General features: G+C 39.5%; 1 protein-coding gene across 5 annotated transcripts in view; it reads left to right on the top strand.

Moving 5' to 3' along the window:
• The window catches only part of LOC118858687 (thymocyte selection-associated high mobility group box protein TOX-like), a 144,594-nt gene that overhangs the window by 889 nt on the left and 130,124 nt on the right, over positions 1-13,581 (top strand). The gene's annotated exons all lie outside the window — the stretch shown is intronic.

Below are 13,581 nucleotides of genomic sequence, written 5' to 3'. Positions count from 1 at the left end.
GGACATTTGCTGAGATTTGAAAGCAACTAGGGAGGGAAGAAGGTGAAGTTACTAGGGAGCAAGTTCCAGGGTTAGGGTACAGTCTGGCTGGAATAGGGAGGTGGGTGTGCGGTGCTCAAGAAACAAGTTTCTCTAAGTAAGGAGGTCAGTGTCACTGGATGAAGAATATATTAGGGGAAGTAAGGAGTTGGAAGACAGAAGGGCTTCAAAAGCCAAACAGGATTTTTAAATTTCATCTTTGTTGTAATAAGAATCTTTGATGAAGAGAAACAGCACGAAGTCGGAGCATGATAATTGATTACAAGGCTAGTAAGTGAGATCCCAAGCTCCACAGTGGCCGGAAAGAGCAGTCTTTTATACAATTGGTAAAAGTGTAGGGTGGGCTTACGTTTAGCATAATCATGCTGATTTGTGTTCAAAAGGTAGTTTCCAAAGGTCATGGTAAGAGAAAACAGGGTTAGTTAACATCCCCTGGAAAGTCTCGTGTCAGCAATCACGCACATTGTAGTGGTCCCATGCTCAGCTTATGGCCTGGCATCATGAAGAAAATTTTGATGCTCCTACCCATTTTAATCAGTATTTACTCAGTTTATGGTCAGTTGATGTTAGATGGAATAGAGTTGAGATTGCTAGGTATGTTGTTAGGTTAAGAATTATATATGTTAGGACCTAATGTATTAGTGATATTGATTTTATTTATTAGTGATATTATTGTAGATTGTAGGATAAAATCATAAAACTGTTTGTTATAGAGAACTATGTTACATTTAACCTTGGAGCTTGTTACTGCAGCATCAGTACCCCTCACCCCTATGAATCATTGTTACTGCTCCCTTAGAAAATTTCCTCTTGCCTACCACTTTTTTAATTCCCAGGATACTGCTGACCAAAACACCAGATGTTTGATTTCTTATGAAAACCTCTGCTGCCGTGGCAGGTGGAATACTTTTTCCGAGAAAAACCTTTGGTTAATGACCAGGAATTAACGACCTAAAAGCCTGCTGACAAAGTGGTTATGATTAATGTGTGTGCCCCTCAACCAGTCATAGTTTTCCCCACTTCTAGTGTTAACCAATTGTGAAATTGTACTGCCTTATGCTATTTTTAGTGCGCTGTCAATCAGTATAAATATTGGCCACCCTTAAGCAGTAGGCATTCATGACTGTGAGGAAGGTCTGGGATTTCAATTGCTTAGGAACCACTGGTCTCCCTAAATAAACCAATTATTGCTCATATCTCAGTTGCCTATTGTTGCTGATTGGAAATTTTGCAGCCCACAGCAGAACATCTTATGACCACATCAATTCAGTAAATCCAGGCTCTAGCACCTACAAATGGTGAAGTTAGTCTTTCAAGAAGTCAAACCATCTCATAGACCCTAAGTTAAGAAGTCAAACTGTTATTTAAATCAAATTAATTCCTAAGTCTCAATCAGTAATTAATACAGAATAAAATGGGTTATCAGTTTTCAATTTCACATCCTTGGAGGGTTTAAGGCACCATTGCAATTGATTGAATCCAGGGTGACATGGTCAGATCTGCACTTTATGAAAATCAGTTGCTAGCTGAGTGGAGGATGGAGTAGAGTGGGGAGAGACTTGAAGTGAGATCAACCAGCAGGCTATTGCAGTGGTTCTGGTGTGAGGTGATGAGGGGCTGTACCAGGGTAGTGGCAATGTCAGAGGAGAAAACAGGCGCATATGAGAAATTTTGTGAAGGTAGAATCAACAGGACTTGGCAACTGACTGGATGTGGGGTAGGGAGTGGGGTAAGAGATGATATATAGGTTTTGAGCCTAGGATTGTGACTAGGAGGGTGATGATGCCCTCCATAGTAATAGGGAAATTAGGAAGAGGGGAGGGCTTAAGGGGAAAATTAATGTGTTAAGAAGTTTTGAACATGTTTAGTTTAAGATGTTCAGTAGGCATTTGCAAAGATGGCAGGAGAAAGATGTGAAACTGAAGGTCAGGAGAAAGCTTAGGGTTGGATAAATAGATCTGAGAATCATCTGTATAGAGCTGATACTTGAAACCATGGGAGCTGCTGATGAGATCATCAAACAAAATAGTCTAGAGGGAGAAGAGAAGAGGACTCAGGACAGAATCTTGGGGAACCTCTAGTGTTAGTGGATATGATCTGGATGAAGATCCAACAAATGAGACTGGGAAGGAGCAGTCTGATAGGTAGGAGAACCAGTAGAGAGCAGTGTCCCAAAAAACCTAGAGAGAAGAGGCTACAGAGAGGTCAAGAAGCATGAGGAATGAGAAAAAACCATTCCGTGCTATCACGCTGCCTGTCCTGCTCTTCGAAAGGAGAGATTTGGTGATGAGGCCGAGGTTAGTATTTGGGAGGACTTCATAGACATAGTCCTTTGAACTAAACCTTAAAATACAGTTAGTATTTTGAGAAATAAAGAAAGGGATTTTTAGGGTATGTTGGGAGCAAAGACTTGGAGGTGAGAAACATCAGGTTGTGTTTGGGGTATGGTGTGTATTTGAAAAGGATACTATGACCGTAGGCAGGAAGAGTTGTTTGAGGCCAGGTGCGGAAAGCCTTAGATACCAAGGTAAATATCATGAGGTCTTAGATTTAATGAATGAAGAAGAATCATTTATTTAAATACTTGCCATGTGCCAAGTGCTGGGGATACAAACAGAGAAAAGCAAGGCAGTCCCTGCTCTCCAGGACTTCACTTAACTGGGAGAGACAATGCATCCAAAAAGGTTCAGCTGCAGGGTTAGTGTTCAATGCCCAGTGTTAAAAGGTGCTGAAAGGGACCAGAGAAGTCATGTAATCCCAGCTTCTTTATTTTACAGAAGAAGAAACTGAGGCTCGGTGATTTGCTCAGATTCACACAAGGGTTTGGATCATCTTTGGGAGGTAGTGGGGGAGCCCTTGAAGAGTTTTGAGCAGCCCTGTGATGTGATCAGAACTGTGGACACATCAAGAAAGATACCTTGGAGGAATGAGAAACCAGGCAGGGAAGATCTGTCAGGCAGCTGTTATATAGTAGTCTGGGAAGAAGAGATGAGGGCTAGGAGTAGGGTGAAATTGGAGGGAAGAGATATTCTAAAAGTAATGTGGAGAAGACTAGAGATTAAAGGAGAATCACAGATGGAGGGATTTTTTCTTGGCTGACTTTTTCAGAAACAGAGGGATTTTGTGAAGAAGGACATATTTTGGGTGAAGACAGTGATTTCAGTAGGTACAGGCAATTGGAAATGTAGTTTGGGAGCCCAGGAGGCTAGTTTGGGTTGAAGGTTTGGAGTTGGACAGCCTCTGCTTAGAAGATAGTTGAAGCTGTAGGAGAAAATGAGATCCCAAAGGAAGACAGTAGAAAAGTAAAGAATAATAATAATGCTAACTGGCGTTTATATAGAGTTTTAAAGTTTGCAGTGTTCTTTACATATATTATTGCATTTGAGAAGAGAAAGGGTTGTTAAAGGCAGAGACTTTGTGAAGCCTTGTGGAACAAACCTATGTTAAGGAGTCAGGAAGAAGAGCTAAATAGAAAAAAAAAACAGGGAGAAATCAGAGAAGTAGGAAAATAACCAGAAGTGTATAATGTCTTGACAGACAACTGAGGCAGGTCAAGGGCAGATTCTCACCTCTCCTCCCTGCCCCCCATGTTGCAGAGACCCAAGCATAGAACCAAGTAGAGCAGGATTTTTAACTTTGTGTGTGTGTCATGGACCCCCCGCCCCGGGCAGTCTGATAAAGCCCTTCTTAGGTGTTTTAAAGCGTGTAAATGTGTAAAATAAAATACAAGAAAACCAAATGTATTAAAATATAATTATTAAAATATTAAACAAGTTCTTGTGCTCCAGGTGAAAAACCCCCTGAAATGGAGGTAGAGAGACCAAAGAGGGAAGAGAGGAAAGGGGAGCAATGATGAATTGAGGGCCCAGGAGGAAAGGTTGGCCCTGGAAAGGAAGAAAACTGTTTGCTTTGAGACCCAAGGGAAGGTGAGCAGTAGTAAAGTATAGAAAAGGCACTGGACCTGGGTTAGAATCCTAAGACTTAGTTATCTGTTACCTTGGATAAGTCACTTAGCATCCTGGTCTTAATTTCCTCATGTGTAGAATGAGTATAATAGTGCTCTAGCTCCCAGGTTATTGGGAGAAAAGCAGTTTATATGTTTCAAATCCCCTTAAGAATAAGAGGAAAAGTTAGCAATGTGGAGAACTTTTGAGGGATGGAGGAGGGGAGTTGAGGAACCTCATGCCAGATGACCTCAGTAAAATAGAAGTGGTCATACAAGTTGAGAGTGAAGTTGGGAGCTGGAAATTTTTAGGGGAGTGGAAAAGATTTAGAAGAATAGCTATAGAAAATCTTATTAGGAGTCGATGAAAGATGAGTGGGAGAATTACTGAGGATCAGTGAGACCACCAAGCAAGGTTAAACAACATTAGATTATATTTTCTACAATGTGCCTGAGTTTTTGTTTGTTTCCTGTTTCTCATTCTTCCAAGGTAAAATGCAAAGCTAAGGATCTCTTTTCTTTCAGTGTTTGGGAAGTTCACATTAAGGCAGAAAGTTCCTTAATGAAGAGAGTAGAATTACAGAGTATGTGGACCGTACCTCAGGTATTTCATAGGAGCCTGAGATCACAAATGTCTGGCAATCCCTTTCTCCAGCAGTATCTGCTTAGGCCAAAATTAAATTGAACAACTCAGCAAAACATTTATGTGTAAGTCAGTGTGCCAGGTGCTGGGAACACAAAGGAAAAGAAAAGAGTAAATAGTCCTTGCTCTTAAATTGTTTATGTTCTATACTCTTCATGTCTTTAGAATTTCACTTTTGAGCACTTTCCTTCTGGGTTTGCTTACCTTGGAGAAGTCTAGTCCATGGCATCCTTTTACCTGTCCTTTCTCTGAACACTATGAATTCTCTTTTTGAAACCTAATAATAAAGATAACTGATGTTCATATCAAATGAGATCATTGTATGTAAAGTTTTTTCCCCCAGTATATAGGACAAGTTGTGTTATCTCTATAGATGAGGAAACTGAGGCTCAGAGACCGTAGAGGATTTGCCTATGGTCACATAGCTAGTTAGTGTGCAAAGTGTCTTTGACTCCAAGTGCATTCTTATGTCTGTCATTTTTAATGCTTTTTAAGAGCATTTGATACATTAAATGTGTTGTGTAGCTGTGCAGCCATTAATTATCACAGACATCCTAACATCCTTGTCGGGTGTCAGTCAATTCTCAATAAAAACATTTTGTTGTTGTTTTTAGTTCCTTTTGTTCTAGACTCATTTTGACCTTCCTTCTCCTGTAAAACAAATAACTTCTTGTCCAAGTAGGGATACTTCGTGTGTGTGTGTGTGTGTGTTTTTCTGGTGAGAAAAACCTATGCAGATTTTGCTTACTAATTTTAGGGATCAGTGTCATCAGCCTTGGGAAGGGTAACAGGAAACATGAGAGAGATCATTTTACAAGATGATGCCCTTCTTGTGAGTATCACATTAGTCTCTTGGCTGCTGCTGGCTAATCACATGCCTTTCTCTAATCAAGAGAGGCCAACAAAGCTGCATTATGTATGTGAAAGAAAAGAATAATTATATAGTTAGACCTTCTACATTACAGGGATTGGGGGGGCGGTGCCCCAGTGATCTGGAAAACCTACATAAAATTTTTTGGCCTCTCCCTTTGTACTAGAAAAGAAGTCTGAATTTTTCTTTTTCTTTTATGAGGTGTATATTATACAATACTGTACATATATTTTATGCTTTTCTGAGTTTCTGAACTTTTTCTGTTGTTGTCTTCTGGCATTCTTGTGTCTCCTGTGGCTTCTACAAAACTCCTCCCAAATTCCTATTTAAATTCTTACACCAACCTGTTACACGTACATACATACCTACATACATACATACATGCATACATACATATATACAATATAAACTGTGATAGGGCAAGTTGTAATATTGAAGGGATAACTGTAAAAGTGTTGCGAATACAATGTGGCATCTGTGCTTTATGCGGAGCTCTTGGAGCTTTTACCTATTCCTTTTTCTCTTCATCTGTCTAGGCTCTATTAAGTGTCTTATTGGCTTCAGGAGATTAAACACTAGAATTTCACCTCCCATATTATAAGGAATTTCTCCTCTGTGTGATGAGATGTATAAGTAGTACTCATCTTGATGTGGGTATAAGCAACATTAAAATTAAAATTTAATTTAAAAACATTTAAAAAGATTGAATAAAAATAGTTCTAAAAATATCTCAAAGAATTTTTTTTTAATTTAGGTGATTAGTTTTTATTAATCAGAGAAAACTGCAGTCTTTAAATGTACTGTTGTCTCTAGAGGAGAAGGAGAAGAAAAGATTGGATCATAAATGTTCTTTCTGCTGGGGAGTCTCCTGATTTCATTTGGAATTTGCTTGCTTCCTATTAGGAAATGGCATGGCTAGAAGTTATATATTCCTTGTTCAGTAGCTGATATTCAGTGTCAAAGAAATAAATATTAAAATTTGTTTTGTAGCACTTTAAAATGATTTACTATAATTTTTAATGATCTGACTTGGTGTTCTGGTGCTTCCATAACAACAGTGCCGCTTGCAGCTACTGTGACTGTGTAAGGCCAATAACACTAGCACACAGGAGGGCTGTTAGCACACGTTCTTTTATCTGTTTTTCTAAGGAAAGCAACTTTAAGTGTTAACAATCTTACTTTAATTAAACATACATATATCATTCCTTTAGTTCAGGGGAAAAAGTCAGCACCTCGAACTTCAGAGCAAGTACAAATAGAAACTATAAACAGAGAAAATAATACAAATCAACAGAGAGGCTTCTGTCTGACCATAGCAATACATACATAGTTACCAGAGAGAGAGAAGCACCAACATCTGTGTTTTCAAAGTGTGGGTGGCGGGGAGCCCTCCTTAACAGCTACCCAGAATCTTGTCTGGTCAAATCATAGGTATAGTCTTTCAGTGCGTGAGCCCTCAAAGCAAAATGCTAACCTCTGAGTATATATACACTTCTTATGGGTCAGAGGGTGTCACAACCATGTGACTCAAAGTCATGTGACTTAGGCTTTCTTGTGACTTAAGCAGGTCTTCAAAGACTCTTGATTCAATCAAAGACTTGATCAAAGGCATTTGATTGCCTTAATGCTGAGAAGCACTCCAAAAGAAAAAACAGTGAAAAGTCCCACTTTGCTTGCCATTACAGCTTCCCTTACTACTTTGAAAATAATAGTAGCACATTTTTGTGATGCTTCGTAGTTCATAAAACTTTTTTGATATGCATATCATTCCTTCTATTGTTCCCACACTAGAAATAATAACATTCATATGATATTTTAACATTTGAAAATATTTTCAAAAAATACTTTCCTCAGAATAACCATATGAGTGTAGTCCAAATATTATTTCCACTTTACAGTCGAAGACTCTGAGACTTAGAAAGGTTAAGTGATTTGCCCAAAGTCACACAGGGTTAGAGCCAGGGCTATCCCCATGTTTCATTCTTGCTCTATGACTGAAGCAACTCATTTTCCAGTTATGTATGTCTGTAATACTGGATCTTAATACCACTAAAAAATTTTAGTTACTTTTATTTAAACATGAAATAATATTTGGTAGCATGCTACTTAGGTCCACTATGTGCTTTTCTTTGGGTTACTTATAATATTGGTTGTCTGGAGATCCTTCATGCTGTGATCACCAACTATATACAGTTGCCAGGAGAAGATTGGTGTTAGATGGGCTTTTGTGGCAGTGAGCACTTTGAAGTATTTACAAGTAATCTGTGGTTTCCTGGATGTGTTCTAGCCTGATTACTCAATTCTGGACCAAGCTTGTTGTTCATTTTCATTGCTATCTGAGAAATACTTGTTGACTGACTAACTCTACTGGGTACCTTTCCAACTCCATATTGTAATCCAGGTAACATATGATTTTTTAAAAGTCCACTTTATTTTTCCATTATGGACAGTGAGCCTCTGTAGTACTTCTGTGAGGGTTATGTAATGTTCTGGGGCTCAGTGTAATTGAGGGTCAGTTGCAAATAGGAATATGAGAAGAACCTTACCATCATAGGGAAACGTGACATCTTCCATGACACTGCAGAATGTTTTAGGAGAATGTTTATCTCCCTGTTTTATACTTCCCAACCAAGTTCTCCACCTGGGTCACTGAATAAAGTTATCTTCATCATCACATTTACCAAAGTTAGACCCTCTTCACATCTACCTGGGCTATTTCAGTAGCATCCTAATTGGTCTCTCTTGCCATGATCCCTTCCTGTTCCAATCCATCATCCACATAGCTGTGAAATTGATATTCCTAAAGCTCATGGAACTCACCTGCTAAGAAAGCTTCATTGGCTCCCTGTTGCTACCAGGAAAAATAGAAACTCGCTCTGGCATTTAAAGCCTTTTGCCATCTGGCTCCAGCCTCTTTCCAGACTGATTTCACATTACTCCCCCTTATGCACGCTACTTTCCATTCAAACAGGCCTACTTACTGTTTCCCATAAGTTCCCTGTGCATCTGCCCTTTATCTCCTATTTCCATGGCTTTGCACAGGCTTCCCATGCCTGCAATGTGCTCCCTTACTTCCCCTCATATAGTTCGTGGCACCATCCAGACTTAACTCAGGTATCCCTTGAATTTGCTTCCAGTAGTTAGATCTTCCCTCCTGCCAGCAATTATTTTATATTTGCTTAGTATGTATTTGGTATTTACCTACCTCTGTACATGTTTCTCCTGAGTAGGATTTAAGCTCCTTGAGGGCAGGGACTTTTTTGTTTTTATACCCTCACTCCTAGCACAATGCCTAGCCCAGGGGTGGGGAACCTGCAATTCTCCCAGCGTACCATCACACTGTACACATGATTTGTTATACTTACCCTATATATGAAGGTGAGTCAGGCTACAAATATTTTATCCAGTTGTTACTCATATTTATGTGCAGTTCTGGTACAGAGGTTGAGTTTCAGAATTGCTTCTGAGAAAAAATGATTTTCATTGATTGATTTTATTTTATAATTGTTTCTATTCTGTATCATTATTTCGTATAACTGTATGTCTTTAAGTTCACTTCAGAAATTCAAAGCTTCAAATGTAATGTCTTCCTCTGTAAGTTAAATTTAAAAGTTCACTTACCTTATTAAAACACTTCAATTAAAAGAAGTCTGCTTTCTTAAAGTTTAAGAGTTCAGCTTCCTTTAAATAATTTTTTTTGTTTTTTTCTTTTTTAAAATTCAATTTATTTAATATATTTAGTTTTCAGCATTGATTTTCACAATAGTTGGAATTACAAATTTTCTCCCCGTTCCTACCCTCCCGCCCACACCAAGATGGCGTATATTCTGGTTGCCCCATTCCCCAGTCAGCCCTCCCTTCTGACACCCCACTTCCCCTCCCATCCCCCTTTCCCTTCTTCTCTTGTAGGGCAAGATAAATTTCTACGCCCCATTGCCTGTGTATCTTATTTCCTAGTTGCATGCAAAAACTTTTTTTTTTTGTTTTTGAACGTCTCTTTTTAAAACTTTGAGTTCCAAATTCTCTCCCTTCTTCCCTCCCCACCCACCCTCCCTAAGAAGGCAAGCAATTCAACATAGGCCATATGTGTATCATTATGTAAATCCCTTCCACAATACTCATGTTGTGAAAGATTAACTATGTTTTGCTCCTTCCTAACCTATCCCCCTTTATTGAATTTTCTCCCTTGACCCTGTCCCTTTTCGAAAGTGTTTGTTTTTGATTACCTCCTCCCCCTCTCTTCCCTCCCTTCTATCATCCCCTCTTTTTTATCTTCTTCCTCCTTCTTTCCTGTGTGGTAAGATACCTAATTGAGTGTGTATGGTATTCCCTCCTCAGGTCAGATCCGATGTGAGCAAGATTTACTCATTCCTCCTCACCTGCCCGCTCTTCCCTTCCTACAGAACCGCTTTTTCTTGCCACTTTTATGCGAGATAATTTACCCCATTCTATCTCTCCCTTTCTCCCTCTCTCAATATATTCCTGTCTTATCCCTTATCCCTTAATTTGATTTTATTTTTTTAGATATCATCCCTTCATATTCAACTCACCCTGTGCCCTCTGTGTGTGTATATATATATACATATACATATATATACACACCTACATATATACATTCATTGATACACATATGTGTGTGTATATATATATACACATACACACACACACACACACACACACACACACATATATATATATATACACACATACACATATATGCATATTCCTTTCAGCTACTATGATACTTAGGTCTCATGAATCATACACATCATCTTTCCATATAGGAATGTAAACAAAACGGTTCAACTTTAGTAAGTCCCTTATGATTTCTCTTTCTTGTTTACCTTTTCATGCTTCTCTTGATTTTTGTGTTTGAAAGTCAAATTTTCTATTCACCTCTGGTCTTTTCACTGAGAAAACTTGAAAGTCCTCTATTTTATTGAAAGTCCATATTTTGCCTTGGAGCATGATATTCAGTTTTGCTGGGTAGGTGATTCTTGGTTTTATCCTAGCTCCATTGATCTCCAGAATATCATATTCCAAGCCCTTCAGTCCCTTAATGTGGAAGCTGCCAGATCCTGTGTTATCCTGATTGTTTGCCCACAATATTCAAATTGTTTCTTTCAGGCTGCTTGTAGTATTTTCTCCTTGACCTGGGAGCTCTGGAATTTGGCAACAATATTCCTAGGAGTTTTCTTTTTGGGATCTTTTTGAGGAGGTGATCTGTGGATTATTTCAATTTCTTTTCACCCTCTGACTCTAGAATATCAGGGCAGTTCTCCTTGATAATTTCTTGAAAGATGATATCTAGGCTCTTTTTTTGATCATGGCTTTCAGGTAGTCCAATAATTTTTAAATTATCTCTCCTGGATCTATTTTCGAGGTCAGTGGTTTTTCCAAGGAGATATTTCACATTGTCTTCCACTTTTTCATTCCTTTGGTTCTGTTTGATAATATCTTGATTTCTCATCAAGTCACTAGCTTCTACTTGCTCCAATCTAATTTTTAAGGTAGTATTTTCTTCAGTGGTCTTTTGGACCTCCTTTTCCATTTGGCTAATTCTGCCTTTCAAGGCATTCTTCTCCTCATTGGCTTTTTGGAGCTCTTTTGCCATTTGAGTTAATCTATTTTTTAAGGTGTTGTTTTCTTCAGTGTATTTTCCAGTATTTTTTTGGGTCTCCTTTAGCAAGTCATTGACTTGTTTTTCATGGTTTTCTCGCATCCTTCTCATTTCTCTTCCCAATTTTTCCTCTACTTCTCTAACTTGCTTTTCCAACTCCTTTTTGAGCTCTTCCATGGCCTGGGACCAGTTCATATTTTTCTTGGAGGCTTTTGTTGTAGGCTCTATGACTTTGTTGTCTTCTTTAGGCTGTATGTTTTGGTCTTCTTTGTCACCAAAGAAAGAATCCAAAGTCTGAGACTGAATCTGGGTGTGCTTTCGCGTCCTGGCCATATTCCCAACCAACTAACTTGACCCTTGAGTTTTTCAGTGGGGTATGACTGCTTGTAGACTAACAAGTTCTATGTTCCACGTTTGGGGGGGAGGTGCCAGCTCTGTCACCCCAGCACTCCTCCTTCCCCAAGAACCCCCAGCCCGAACTGGGCTTAGATCTTTGGCAGGCTGTGCAGCCCTGCTCTGATCTGCCACTTAATTCCTCCCACCAGGTGGGCCTGGAGCTGGAAGTAACAACAGCTGTAGCTGCCCCACCTCCGCTGCCCCCGGGGCTGGAAGCCGAACCGCGAACTCCTTCCACTCCCGCAGCTTTTCCCACTAACCTTCTCTGCAGTCTTTGGTGTTTGTGGGTCGAGGGGTCTGGTAACTGCCGCAGCTCACATATTCAGGGTGCTAGGGCCCCCTCCGCCCGGCTTCTGATCTGGATGGTCCACACTGCTCAGGCTGGGCTCTGCTCCACTCCGTTCCCAGCTCCCAGCTCCGTGTGGAATAGACCTCACCCAGAGACCATCCAGGCTGTCCTGGGCTGGAGCCCTGCTTCCCTCTGCTGTTCTGTGGGTTCTGCCGTTCTAGAATTGGTTCAGAGCCATTTTTTATAGGTTTTTTGGAGGGGCTCGGCAGGGAGCTCAAGCTGGTCCCTGCTTTCCAGCCGCCATCTACTACTGAATAAAATTTAAATGACATGCTCTCTGTTTCATTTCTTTTTAACTGTCTTATATGCAAATATTATGATATTAGATAAGAAGGAAAAAATTACATTTATGTAGCACTTTTAAAACTTTAAAAGTGTTTTCCTCCCACCTCTCCTATAAGCTAACTAGTGTAGGTAATATTCTGCCTTATTTTACAAATGAGGAACCTGAGGTCCAGAGAGGCTAAGTGACTTGTCAGAGACCACACAAGTAAATTTCAGAGTTGAGATATGAACTCAGGCAGCCTGACTCTCAAGTCCAGCACTCCATCCTTTACAGTCACTACCTACTCTTAAGGATATTGCTTCCTCAGCCTTTGCCGCTAGAGAAAAACAATTTTTTTTCCTGTGAGTTCATTAAGAATATTACACAAAGGATGTGGTTTCTGTCTCTACAATAATACAGTATATTTGAGGAGATGAAATACAGTGCTCTGAAGGCAAAAGAGATAATCTTAGAGCCAAGAATAACAACCCTGCAAAGTGGATTATATTCCTACAGGGAAAAAAGGGAACTTAATGGAAGAAAAATATAGCCTGATGGTACAGTGGATAAAGTGCTTGGCCTGGAGTCAGGAGAACCTTAGTTCAAATATAGCTTCAGACACTTACTAGCTGTGTGACCCTGGGCAAGTCATTTAACCCTGTTTGTCTAAGTTCCCCATCTGTAAAATGAGCTCAAGAAGGAAATGGCAATGCCAAGAAAACCCCCAGTGGGGTCACAGAGAGTCAGATATGACCAGAACAACTCAACAACAACAAATGAAAGAATTGAAAATTTCTGATGAAAATATCTAATCTGATCTAATACAATTTAGTATAACATAATATAATTACTATGTAATAATTCTCTAGACGTAGACTTAAATGTAGACTGTTTCATATACATAATACTTGTTCCCTCTTAATTTGGAGGGCTAGAGGAAGTAAGGAAGGGGGTGGGAAAAAGAGATGACAGTTTTATTTCTGGCCAAGAGAGTTGCTTAAAGCTGAGGCTGACCACTCAGCTTTTCTTTACTCACTTAAGCAAAAATCTGAAAGTTGCCTCAGACAGAATAATGATCAAGAAATCTAATGAGAAACTATAAGTGATTTTTTTCCTCCTCAGAACTGCACAATAATTCAGCCAGACGGTCACGGGCAATAGGAAAGGGAGGGGGCTGACTGGAAATCCAGCACCAGTTTAGGTAAACAAGCTTACTATCTCTCTGAGTAACTAGAGATGAACTAAAAATATATGTAACCTTAAAGGCTCTATATCCACAGGCAGTAAAAATAGAAGGCCCCCTGAAAAAGTAACAGGGAACTAAGAAAGCCCTGAACTGGGTACTGTGAAACCCTAAGTAGCAGTTATGAAAGCAGTATGTCATTTCTCACACTGGGACTGCCCAGTCCCAGTAACTATATCTCTAGTTGTTTGTCTTGAGATGCCATAGGAAAC

This window comes from Trichosurus vulpecula, chromosome 1, assembly GCF_011100635.1.
Source record: "Trichosurus vulpecula isolate mTriVul1 chromosome 1, mTriVul1.pri, whole genome shotgun sequence".
Taxonomy (NCBI): Eukaryota; Metazoa; Chordata; class Mammalia; order Diprotodontia; family Phalangeridae; genus Trichosurus; species Trichosurus vulpecula.
Note: the sequence above shows the minus strand (reverse complement) of the source record. Positions and strands in the feature narration are given on the sequence as shown.